This window comes from Moschus berezovskii, chromosome 4 (assembly GCF_049115385.1).
Source record: "Moschus berezovskii isolate FMDL1 chromosome 4, NW_MosBer_1.0, whole genome shotgun sequence".
Lineage (NCBI taxonomy): Eukaryota > Metazoa > Chordata > Mammalia > Artiodactyla > Moschidae > Moschus > Moschus berezovskii.
This window is the reverse complement of record NC_142463.1, coordinates 31,544,658-31,558,387: the sequence shown is the minus strand read 5'-3', so window position 1 is coordinate 31,558,387 and position 13,730 is coordinate 31,544,658.

Below are 13,730 nucleotides of genomic sequence, written 5' to 3'. Positions count from 1 at the left end.
TCCCAGGGAAAAGGAAATGGCAATCCACTACGGCAGTGTTGCCTGGGAATTCCCACAGACAGAGGAGCCTGGCGGGCTGCAGTCCATGGGGTCGCAAAAGAGTCAGACACGACTAATCAAGTGTATATAGCACAGAAATTGTGGCTGCACAAGAGGGAAATAGTGAAAGAAATTGAAGAGGGAAACAACGTCGTGAGCTTGGGGAGTAAACTACCTAAGGGACAAGGGCAATGTAAGGGCACAAATTAAAGGTAAAGATTGAAGGGGGAGTGAGGAAACGGTAAGAGGAAACTAGAAGCAGGCAGAGCCTTAAAAACCGCCAAGATATAGTAAGTACAGTGATTATCGCTTCCTCCTCCCGCCCTCCCTTCCCCTCTCTTTTCTTCTTTCCTTCCTTCAGTCTCCTAGTTTCCAGGGTTGCCTGTCGCAGTGCTTAAAAATCATTTGCCTATTGGGAATAAATGTTTAAGGATTACTTGAACATCTTTTACCTTTGTGTATCACAAGTAGAGTTTCAAGGTCACATTCCTCAAATAGTAAGTCTCATTGCATTATTTATAGGTAAAGAGAAAAATGTATTAAAAAGGATAAGATGTAACAAAAGTTCCTTGTCTGAAAAGTGATGACTATGCAAATGGCAAACTTCCACCTATTCTGCACACCAAGCCAATCTGATGAGAGATGATCATGGTTTATAAATTATAGACATCACAGCTGTTGAACAGAGGCTATTTCTGTTCATTCTTGGGATCATCTTTCTTGCTGACAAGAAGTATCATTTAAGAATCACCCTACCTAGCTGGCAATTGGAGGAAAATAGCCAGTTATTTTGATACTGGTATTTGGTTAAGGATCACTCCTTCAGTATTTATTAAAGTAAGAAAATATATCTGTTCTGCTTTTGAGAAATAAGATGAATGTGTCACTTGTTTTAGCATCCCAGTAAAAGATATTAAAGACTATTAGATTGCTTTCTTGACACTTTATGAAGACAGCCTATAAAGAAATTTTAAAGTATTCTCTACTGTCTTAACTATTGGTGGATAATTAAACTTTAATTATTATATGCCACATAACTATGATCCTTACCTAGCAACTATGAACTACTTTGTAGTTTTATTATTATACCAAACAAGTAGATGATCTTTCATAGATTAAAAAGCTCATTTAAATGCAATTATCTCAGTAAGGTGTCATAAAAGAAACTTATTATTTTCCCTATTTTATGATGATAAAACCTAGATTTTCCCTTTTCTGATTTGCCCAACGCTAATCAGCTAAGTGGCAGACTCAGAACTCATATCGAGTTCTGACCTGTCCTTTTGTGTTTCTACTATGAAACAGCTACCCATATAAAAAAGAGTATGTGCTGCTCTAAAAACATAAAATTTTTACAATTATAGTTCCATTGTTATTATTTTTAGGGAATGTCAACAATATGTACTTTAAACTTGTATTTTTTTCATGACTTTCGTTTAGAGGATAGATGGAATGCTAAGTGGGTGATGACAATGGGAAAGGACAATTCTTGGTGGCATCACTCAGCCTTCTGTTGCCTGAATAATTTCAATTGTGATTCCATATTTACCTCTCCTACCCAACAGTACAAGATGAGAATTCATCAGATTGAATCTCCTTAAAGAGCCATGCCACTTGGGGAGAGTCTCACCACCCCCCAAGAAGTTCTAGTAAATACAATAGACCCCCTTTTATTGTTTTCCAGTGATGTTTTAGTGTCCATTTGTTGTTCAGTACCTGTCTCTAAGATTACTGTTCCCTGGGAAGCTATTCAGTTCTTCACCAGGTCCAGCTATTACTGCTTTACCCTCTTACTACAGTAACTTTGGAGTTGCTTGACTTCAAATCCTCTACACTGGGGACCTGAATGAGAGAACAATACAAATACACTTAACTAGATTCCATTGCTATTATCAGTAACCACTTTCTTCGATTCTTTGCTTCTCCTTGAGGCTTACCTCCTCTGACCACGCACCTGCAGTCTCTATTCTGCATTCTCCATTCCCCTAGCCCTTCTCTGCTTTTTCCATGGCACTAACCTTCTGACATACTGTTTAATTTACTTCTTTATTACATTTTTATTTTGTCTGTCTCTTGCAACTAGAAGGTAAGCTTCACAAAAGAGTTTCTTCCCCTCTCTTTTTATTCACTGATGGATATACCCTCAGCACAGATGTACCCTAATAAGTCACACGCTCTTTTTTCAGTGGATTAAGCTTGTGTGGCGCCTGAAGTTTATACAATGAGGCAGAACCTCGTTAATGAAAAAATACAAAGTTGGGGATGTAAGTAAATATTTGAAATTAAATCTACAAAATTTTGAAGTTAACAAATAACACAAACTTTCCAAATCCAGAAAAATAACATTTTTATAAATTAACTATTCCACCTATCTCTATAATACTTGCTTTCTACATATTTTGGCTGTGTATTCTTTGATTGCCTCTTCATATTTTATATTTTTATAGAGAGACTAGAAAGATAATTCTGTTCTTCCTCTAACATGATTGATCAAACTTTTGTTCACATTTTCCTCTTCAGGATCCACATAGCACTTTTTCCATAGAATTAATGTAGCATCTATCAATTCTGTTATTATATATGTGAATATTTCATATACCTTTCACATTTCATATACAAACTAATATTTCATATACATGTGAAAATAGCATTCCCATTCTGTTGCTCCTGGGGCTTGACAGAACCTAGTATATCATTCCCAAAATATTTATTGAATTGGATTAAAGAAAAATATTACCAAAATGCAGAACCAAGTAACAAGAATACAGGGAAGAGCATTTGAAAAATAAGTCAAACTTAATATACATGTGTGTGTGAAATCAAATTGATATTAAATACAAAGCAGAATTTTTGGTATAGCAGTCATTAGTGAGATTGGAGACGGGCAGAACCCAGAACATATAGGACCTTAGAGATTCATGATAAGGTATTCTTTCCTATTATTATTCTCCAATTTAAAATAAGAAGAAAGTTGAATACTCACTGATTAATAAAATGTGCTGATGGTGTCTTATAGATAGTATTAGTTCAGTAATTGCTTCTTTTTTATTTTTATTATGAAAAATTTCATATATACACCAAAGTAGGATAACTCCCACCCTTAATGATTATCAGTATTATTTCATTTACCAATCTATTTTTCCACTTTTTTTCTGTTTCATAGGGTGTTTTATTAAAATTATTTGTTTGCTGTTTCACTGGTAAATACTTCAGTATACACTGCTAACAGATAAGGACTTCTTTTTAGCATAACGATACTACCATTATCATATCTAACAAAATTAACAATAATTCCTTACTATTATAAACCACCCATTCTGTGCTCAATTTCTCTTGATTGTCTTCAGAATAACTGTACATTTGGTTTATTATAATCAAGATTTTTGAATAGCATTTTATTGAGATGCATCTTATGTTTCTTTTAATCTGTGACTTTTTTCCTCCCTCTTTAAAACGTGTCATTTGTTGTTTAATAAGTAGGTCATTTTACCTGTTGAATATTCTAAACCCTGTTGGATTTAGTTTAACAATTATTCTTGATCATCAAAGGTAGTATGGTGTTGTAGGAAGCATAGTATTTAGAAACAAAAATCCTGAGTTCATGTCTCAGCTTAATCACTTAGTGTGTCCTTAAACAGATCGATTTACATCTCATTGGTAAAACTAGTAGTGTTAGGAAATTCAATTCCCAAATCTACTGCCCATTTTAGAATGAAACTATCAAAGGAAAAAGGGAGATTACTATGAAGTACTATAGGCTATAGTCCAAGGTATCTCAACAAATTGATCTTGGTACATTATTTTCCCTACACATGTTTTACCTCTTGACATTTATTATTATTGGTGTATAAGGTTGAGAGGATAATATTACCTGGCCCAACAGTCTTCCAAAAAATAAGTAGATACAATACATGTGACAACCGTTAAAACCCTTTAAAGGAAGTGTAAAACTTTGTGATGTTATTTTTAGCAGGTATTCTAATAACAAATATTAAATTTAATGTAATCCATTTTCATTTTCATCTGAGTATGTTTCTAAATTGCTTCAATATGAGTCAACATTTTTTCAGTGTAGTTAAGAAAAATATAACATTTTGGATCAGGTTTTCTCCATGGCCAGATGCATTAATTGGAATAACAAAGGTTGTTTACTTTGCTGTATAAACATTATGGATCCAACAGCATTTTTAGAATCTTGCTTTCATGTGTGGTTGACAGCTTGTCTGAAAAAAAAAAACAACCTCAAACATACTTTTAGATCAATTAAGTCAATTATTTCCCTCCTAGCATGGATTCAGTGCCTAGCTATACTGTGCTTTTAAACTAGTGAGGTTTGAATAAAGTGATACCAATGTCACCTTGGCATGATTATCATCTATATTATAGCTGTGTGTTGGAATTAAACAACCCTAGACAAAACTAGTATACACATTATCTGAAGTCTTTTATGAAACACTTTTAATGACCCCCAGTGGTTGTTAATGCTTTGGCTTTTTGGTTCAATCCTGTGAACATTAACTGCAAAGCTTTAACATGATTAATTAGTGCAAACTTAAGACCAATTAGTTAATTTAAAAAAAAAAAATTCTCATTACAAGAAAAAAATTCTATGTGGTGATGGAAGTTAACTAGAGTGACTGTAGTGATCATTCCACAATGTATACAACTATTGAATCATTATGCTGTACACCTAGAGTTAATATAATGTCATATGTCAATTATATCTCAATAAAAAATAATTTCCTAATGCTCCATATATATTAAAGTAACTCTCCCTCCAAGATTAAAGACCTAAAAAAAAAATAGAGATTTCTATTTCTTTTCTGTGGGCAAGTACTAGGTGCCCTTCAAGGGCTCTTAACTTTGAGGTTCTGATTCTATGAGATTAACTGTGTTTCATTCATTAAGGGGCTTCCGTGGTGGCTCAGTGGTAAAGAATCTGCCTGCAATGCAGGAGACTTAGGAGATGTGGGTTCAATCCCTAGGTTGGGAAGATCCCCTAGAGGAGGGAAATGGCAGCCCACTCAAGAATTCTTGCCTGGAGAATCACATGGACAAAGAAGCCTGGTGAGCTACAGTCCGTGGGGTCACATAGAGTTGGACACAACTGAAGTGACTGAGCGCATATGCATTCATTAATAAACTTTTCACCCTTTATTTTTGTAAATGTTGAACAGTTTTTAAAGTGGTATAAAACTAGTGATCTTACCAAGTAAAGATTCCCAGATTCTTTGGGTATATTGCTCCTTGTTCTAAATATATGCATTCATTGAAAAAATGATGTACTAAGTGCCGACTGTGTGCTAGATGCTATTTTAGGCACTGGGGATATAGTAGTGAACAAGACATCTGCTGCTTGTCTCATTTACAACTCACAGTGTTATCATTTGTTAAAGAAAAGCTATTCACAGCAGTTTTAAAGAAGCTAAGTTGACTCTATCTGTAGGGGCTACTGTAATGGGTTGTTACAGGAGATGAGAGAGATTGGCTTGGGCTCCACTCTGAATGCAGCAAAGAAAAGTGGGGATTTGTAGCCAAGGAGCTGCATGGGAATATCAGTGAGTAGAAAGTTCCTGGGAAGCTCGGGTAATTCTTTGTTCGACTAAACAAACGGAATCCTTGCTGAAAGAAGACCAAGGTGATAGTGAGATAAGGAATTTTATTGGATATTGAGGGTGATTGGCTAAACCAAACTTAACAGTGTGTGAAGGTGTATATGCTTAGTCGCTCAGTCCTGTCCAGATCTTTGCAACCCCATGGACTGTAGCCTGCCAGGCTCCTCTGTTCATGGGATTCTCCAGGCAAGAATACCGAAGTGGGTAGCCATGTACTTCTCCAGGGGATCTTACCAACCCAGGTATTAAACTCTGGTCTCCTGCATTGCAGGTGGGTTATTTATGACTAGTGCCACCAGCTTAACAGGATTCTTGCTAAACCTGGGCTCTTGAGGACATGTCCAATGATTGGACCTAATTGGGTTCAGAGGAGCCTGACAAGAGTTAGGTCAAAGAGAGTCTTTTTCACATTCTAGTGGAAGAGGCAGACAATAAACAAGCAAACAGATGTATCATATAATATACTGTTAGTGACAAGAGCTGTAGAGGAAAATAAGCAGAATAAATAGATACAAAGATGAAAATGGGGAAGTGGGAAGATTGAGTACGCATTTCATATAGATTGTCAGAGAAAGTCTTACTGAGAATGTGTAGAGCAGGGACCTCATAAGGAAGAAAGGGGTCATTGAAATATCTGGGATAAGAGCATTCCAGACAGAAGGAAAAACAAGCCCAAAGGCCCTGAGAAGTTCAAATAGCATATTGGAGGAATAGTGTGTCCAAAGTGGTAAGTACAAGAATGAGAATGGTGGGGTTTGCAGTTAGAATGCTGGAGCCAGGTCATCTGGTGTAGGCTATGTTAAAAAATTTGAATTTTCTTTCACAGTGTAATCACATATTTTGGGAAGGTTTTTGAACAGAAGAGTGATGTGATATAAATTATAAATGTAAAGGATCTCTTTAGATGGCTGTGTGGGAAAGGGTCTAAGGGGACAAAGTGGAAGAAAGCAGCTAATTAAGAGGCCATTGTAGTAGAACAGATGAGTGCTTATAGTAGTTGACACAATGGTAGTAACAATGAAAATGGTGACAAGCATTCAGATTGGGCATATATTTTTATATTAGCACCAAGAGAATTTGCTAATAGTTGGATGAGAGATGTAAGAAAAATCACAAAAGAGGGACCGAAGACTTAGGTTTGGGGGTCCACGCAACTAGGCGAACAAGGGTGCCATAGACTGATGTGCGGAAGACTTCATGAGAAATTAGTTGGGAAGAAGGGAAGGATGACAGACAAAATTCTGTTCTGATCATGGTGAACATGAGATGTTTAACATAAATTCTAAAGAATATGTCAAGTAGGGCAGTCAGTTCAGTTCAGTCGCTCAGTCGTGTCTGACTCTTTGCGACCCCATGAATCACAGCACGCCAGGCCTCCCTGTCCATCACTAACTCCCGGAGTTCACTCAAACTCATGTCCATCAAGTTGGTGATGCCGTCCAGCCATCTCATTCTCTGTTGCCCCCTTCTCCTCCGGCCCCCAATCCCTCCCAGCATCAGAGTCTTTTCCAGTGAGTCAAATCTTCACATGAGGTGGTCAAGTAGGTAGCTGACCACAAGACTGAACTTCCAGGGACAAGTCCAGTCTGAAAATGTTTCAAAATAGTCAGCTGGAGATCACTTAGGAAATAAATATAAACAGCAAAAGGAAGAGGTTCTCAGACTGAGATATCCCAGGTTTTCAGTTCAGTTCAGTCGCTCAGTCGTGTCTGACTCTCTGTGACCCCATGAATTACAGCACGCCAGGCCTCCCTGTCCATCACCAACTCTCGGAGTTCACTCAAACTCATGTCCACAGAGTCGGTGATGCTATCCAGCCATCTCATTCTCTGTCGTCCCCTTCTCCTCCTGCCCCCAACCTTTCCCAGCATCAGAGTCTTTTCCAGTGAGTCAACTCGTCGCATGAGGTGGCCAAAGTATTGCAGTTTCAGCTTCAGCATCAGTCCTTCCAATGAACACCCAGGATTGATCTCCTTTAGAATGGACTGGTTGGATCTCCTTGAGAGATATGTAAAAGGAAGAGACGTTAGCAAAAGATGCTGAAAAGAGGAAGGAAGGGACTTCCCAGGCAGTCTGGTGGTTAAAATTCTGTGCTTCCAATGCAGAAGGCATGGGTTCGATCCCTAGTCACGGAACTAAGATCCCACATGCCATGTGATCAAAAAATAAAACGGGAAGAAATTTAAAAAACTATCATTAACCATTTCAACAAACTTATCAACCATGTCTGATGATACCAAGAGATGAAATGAGAGTGAAGAGCTGCTGGTTGGATTTGTTGACAAGTGACTTTGCAGCAGAATGCTGAAGATTAAAGAATGGAGTAAGCTTATGAGAAAGTTGAAGAAGTGGAGAAAGTGATTATATACAATTCTTTTATCTTTTGTCATGAAAGGGAGCAGAGAAATTTTTGAGTTTTGCTATGAAGGGGCCATAGCAAAGTCGAATTTGGATACAAGGGTGGGTTTTTTTAGGGTGAAGAAAAATACAACATGCTATATGTTGATAGCAATGATCATGTAGAAAAGGAAAAAATGATGGTGTATGATAAAGTGAAGTGTAGAATGTTTATTAGTGGATCCCATGTTGGCAGTCCTTAAGGAACTTCCATACCTGCTTTCAGGAACTTATACTCAAATGGAAAACATATACACTTAAATTAGTAAATTTCAAAATGGTGAAATCAGTTCAGTTCAGTCGCTCAGTTGTCTCTGACTCTTTGCAACCCCATGAACTGCAGCACACCAAGTTTCCCTGTCCATCACCAACTCCCAGAGCCTGCTCAAACTTATGTCCATTGAGTCAGTGATGCCATTCAGCCATCTCATCCTCTGTTGCCCCCTTCTCCTTCTGCCTTCGATCTTTCCCAGCATCAAAGTCTTTTCCAATGAGTCAGTTCTTCACGTCAAGTGGCCAAAGTATTGGAGTTTCAGCTTCAGCATCAGTCCTTCCAATGAATATTCAGGACTGATTTCCTTTAGGATTGACTTGTTTGATCTCCTTGCTGTTCAAAGGACTCTCAAGAGTCTTCTTCAACACCACAGTTCAAAATCATCAATTCCTTGGTGCTCAGGTTTCTTTATAGTCCAACTCTGACATCTATACATGACTACTGGAAAAACTGTATTTTTGATTAGATGGACCTTTGTCAGCAAAGTAATGTCTCTGCTTTTTAATATGCTGTCTAGGTTGGTCATGGCTTTTCTTCCAAGGAGCAAGCACCTTTTAATTTCATGGCTGCAAAAATGGTGCAATAAGTAATAAAAAAGTTGTGGATAGGATTGACTGAAGAGTGTAGGACAGTTAAAGGTTTTTGTGTTTAACCAGAAGAAAAAATGGCAGTGACAGTTCCAGTAGGAAAGGAGAGGAATGGATGAAATTTAGAGATATTTAAGAAAAAGAATGAATAGGATTTAGTATGGTTATTTATAAATTAGAGAAATGGGACAATTCTGGATGATGAAATTGTGATGGCTGAATCTTCTAAAAACTTTCTTAGCTTATCACTTCCTTCAGAATATTCAAACACTTTACATTTTCTAAAGACTAAATGTTTAAAACTCTATACTAGAATTCATGGACCCCTAAAATCTGCCCCTTAGGGGAAGTACCTTCATCTTCCTGAGATATGTCCTTGGAACTCAAGGACTTTGTGAAATCCAGTTTAAAAAGTTCTGGTCTACAGCATCAAATTCCAAGTCTTTAAGTCTGCATTCAAGGCCCTCTATCTGATCCCTGACAACCTCATGTTCCTTATCCAAAGCTGTATTCATATCAGATTTCCTTCTGTTCTTTGTGCACACCAAACTGTGGTAAGACTGTACCCGTGCTCCCTTTGTTCTCATTGTCTGGAACCTCTTTAATCCTTGGTACTCTAAATCATAGTCTGCCTAACAGACATAGTTTCAACATTTGTTGCAGAGAAGAAGCCAATTCTGACTCCATATTGGAACTGTTTATTTGACTTGCGTTGGGTTGCTTTTGTTATTGTAATCATACAGAATGGCCTGGCCTCAGAGAATCCTGCCCCTCTGCCTAACTGTTTAAAGTGACTTTGTTCAGAACCCTGTCCACCAGTGGATGGCAGGAAGGATGAAATTAACACATTCCCTGCCTGAGGCTTGCCATTCTGGGAGATGCTTGCAAAATTAATGATCTTTTTGCTTTGCTTCCTCACCTGGCCCCATCTCTGATCTATAAAAAAGTCTGGCATTCAGCTCCCATAAGATGGTTATTTTGAGGCGGTATCCTGCCATTTTCTCAGTCAGCCGGCTCCCCAATTAGTCTCTTCCTCACCTCAACCCCTCTTCTCTTGGGTTCATTGGCCTGTTGTGTGGGAAGCAGAGCAAGTGAGCTTGGACTCTGTATCAGTAACACATTCACTTCCTCTATTCAAAATTCATCTTCTCTTGGTAGGCTTTCTTCAACTTCCCGGATGCATTTGACCATCCTGCATCTATTAATAATAATGCTAAATCACACTTAATTAGATCCATCACTGTACTTACCTATATGTCTGGGCCACTATTTGACTATTAATTCCTTGAGAGCAAGCACTGTGAAAACCATAGGTGCTTCATGCATATTAATTGAACAAGTAATATATGAATGACATCTTAGTTCCGGCAAAACTTTATCTCAGTTTACCTATTCCCTCCTAGAAGCACTAAAGGCTTCTTTTTGTTTATTCCTATAAGGCCCTCTGTCATTTCTTTTCTGGCACTGAGTTATACTATAACATTGTTTTGTGGCACTGTTTGCTTTTTTTCCGTTTTCAGGCAGAAAAACATTTCTCCCTGCCTGAAATAGTCAAGGGTGTGGGTTTTATCCTGCTTATCTTTGTATCCCAAGTACCTAGATTCTCAATAAATGTTTTAAGAATGTATTGCTCAATAATTAAAGAGTTCTCTTACCTTTTAAAGTCTTATATCATGTAATCATGCCCATCTTTTTCCACCTTCGCAAAGAATTCCCTAATCACTCTTGGCTAGAATTAATCTTTCACTCTGGCGTTCTCTTACTAGGGCTATTAATATATCTCTTCTGTGTAATTATCACTTTGGGGGATGTTATTGATATAGGGTATCAACAAAAGCCTGAGAATAAGAAAGCTTTTATTCTTCATTGATTGCCTGTGTGTTGTGATTCTCACCTTTTCTGTGAACCAGCTACCCCTGGGTAGCACACAGCACCACCTGTTCCTAGATCACGTGGCATAATTCTACCCTTTCCCACTGGCGAGAGCCGTCAAGAACACTCTTCTATTTGTTACGGTTTATTTTGTTAAACGATTAATCTACTGTATTTGCATAGTATTTGCATAAATTAGTAACTACTTATGATCATCTTTTGCTCCACTGAGTCTCATTCACTCAGTTCAGTTCAGTTCAGTTCAGTCGCTCAGTCGTGTCCGACTCTCCACGACCCCATGAATCACAGCACGCCAGGCCTCCCTATCCATCACCAACTCCCGGAGTTCACTCAAACTCATGTCCGCAGAGTCAGTGATGCCATCCAGCCATCTCATTCTCTGTCGTCCCCTTCTCCTCCCGCCCCCAACCTTTCCCAGCATCAGAGTCTTTTCCAGTGAGTCAACTCGTCGCATGAGGTGGCCAAAGTATTGCAGTTTCAGCTTTACCATCCACTATGGCAAGCCACTCCAGTACTATTGCCTAGAAAATCCCATGGATGGAGGAGCCTGGTAGGCTGCAGTCCGTGGGGTCGCTAAGGGTCGGACACGACTGAGCGACTTCAATTTCACTTTCCACTTTCCACTTTCACACATTGGAGAAGGAAATGGCAACCCACTCGTGTTCTTGCCTGGAGAACCCCAGGGACGGGGGAGCCTGGTGGGCTTCCGTCTATGGGGTCACACAGAGTCGGACACTACTGAAGTGACTTAGCAGCAGCAGCAGCAGGTATTCTTTAAATATTTCATGAATGAATAAAAGAAGGAAGGAAGGAGCATTGCTTCCACTACCAAGTCCAAAGGGAATTCAGACTTGGCCTTTTGTTCAAAGTAAGTACACTCATTTAATCTGTTACTGTTTAGAGCCAGAAATAATTATTTGTGTGAGCTAGAGGGATACAATAATGTCGTTCATAAACTAAATTCTAAAGAAAATAATAGTTTTACTTTTAAAATGAGGCTTATTTCCTCAGGTCATGCTTGTCTTGGAAGCAAACAGAACTATTTCAGGAACCCCCTGAGGTTTTATTGAGTTCTGACCTCTGTGGCGCCCAGCTGACCCACACTTGTTTCCACTTCCCAGTGATACTCAGCACAGTTTGCCCACCTGGCGCCCTCTACTGCCATCCTGATCCTCAAAATTAAGGAGGAAGGGTTTTGTTTTGTTTTCTTGCTCTTCCCAGCAACAGCTCTAATAGTTGAGAAGGTGACTTTGTTCTCTTAGTCTTTGGGCCCTTGTTACAGTGCAGAGCTTGCAATGGATTTCTCAGGGAAAGGACTGAGCAACACTCTGAGGACATCAGCCACATGCAGTCGTAAGCCACGTCCCTGCTCCCTGCACACAGGGACTGAGTGTGCGTGTGTGTGCTCAGTGGCTCAGCCGTGCCCAGCTCTGTGTGACCCCACGGGCTGCAGCCCGCTAGACTCCTCTGTCCGTGGGGTTCTCCAGGCAAGAACACTGTAAGTGGGTTGCCGTTTCCTCCTCCAGGGCATCTTCCTGATGCAGGGGTTGAACTTGCCTCTCCTGAGTCTCTTGTATTGGCAGGCAGATTCCTTATCACTGAGCCACTGGAATACCCCATAACCGAGTAGCTCAAGTCAATTGTATGTGTCTTTTCTGCTTTCTTCTACCATTTGAGTTACCTTCATCGGGGACATCTTCCACTTTTCCAAAGATTGGAGGCAGCTTTAATTTCCCCCTCTATAGGAAAAGAGCAAATTAGCCACGATGGCCTGTGTGGTCAGGCTCTCTCACCCCACAGCCTCTTGCTCTTTGAAAAAGTGGAGGATGTCCCTGGTGAAGGTAACCCAAACGGTTATGAGCTGCTCACAAGCTGCTTTGTGCGGTATGCCTATAAGAGTTCCACCATGAAAGCCCTGGCTGCTATGGCATTGGGGCTACATTGGAGTGACATCATGGTTATATGAGGTTATGTTATGGCTGCTGCTATGGCTGTTACATCAGCCATGAGAGAGGCTGTGTTATGGCTGCCATGCCAGCCAGGAGAGAATAAAAGTGTCTGCAATTCCTACGGCTCCTCGAGTCTCCTTCGAGCCTCTTAGCTCACACCTTGCCTACCCTGGGTTCAGTGGACAGTGCGGACAGTGTGAACAGCACAGGTCAATTGGTGTCACGAACAGGATCAGTGATACATCCACTTTGTGTTTTCTTTTTGTGTCATCATTCTAGAAGGCTTTCTAGAATTCTCCTGTTATTGGGATAAAGGGAGAAGGGAGAATAAGGCATGTTGGGGGAAGGACTGTCTGCAAATTGGACACTTTGGTGCCCTTGCCAGAATTCTAAAAGTGAGCGTGTGGTTGGCATCTCCACAATGATTCTGCTCCTTTACTCTTTCATTACTTGATCTACCTGATATCTCACATAGATTATGTAATAAGTTGTGTAGAATTTCAGACATACTTAGCTACAGACATAGGGAAATCCTAACAATTATGATGTACAATGGAAAACATCACAGCATCTCTCATGAATTTTTCCAGAAAAAAAAAAAAAAGAATTTGAAGCTATCTTAAACCATATTCTTAGAAATATGGCTTTGAGTTTATCCTCATAAGGAATTAAAATAAAGCACTTTAAGTATCTTCCTGATAGTTCAGTTGATAAAGAATCTGCCTGCAATGCAGGAGACCCCAGTTCGATTACTGGGTCAGTAAGATCCCCTGGAGAGGGGAAAGGCTACCCACTCCATTCTTCTCTCCTGGAGAATTCCATGGACTACAGTCCATGGTGTCGCAAAGAGTCAGACACAACTGAGCAACTTTCACTTTCTCTTTTTAAAAAGTACATTTCAAGCCCTTTACAAACTATTTCAAAGGTTTGAGGAACAATGAAGATTTTTTAAACTGGAGGGATTTTTTTTAACTGA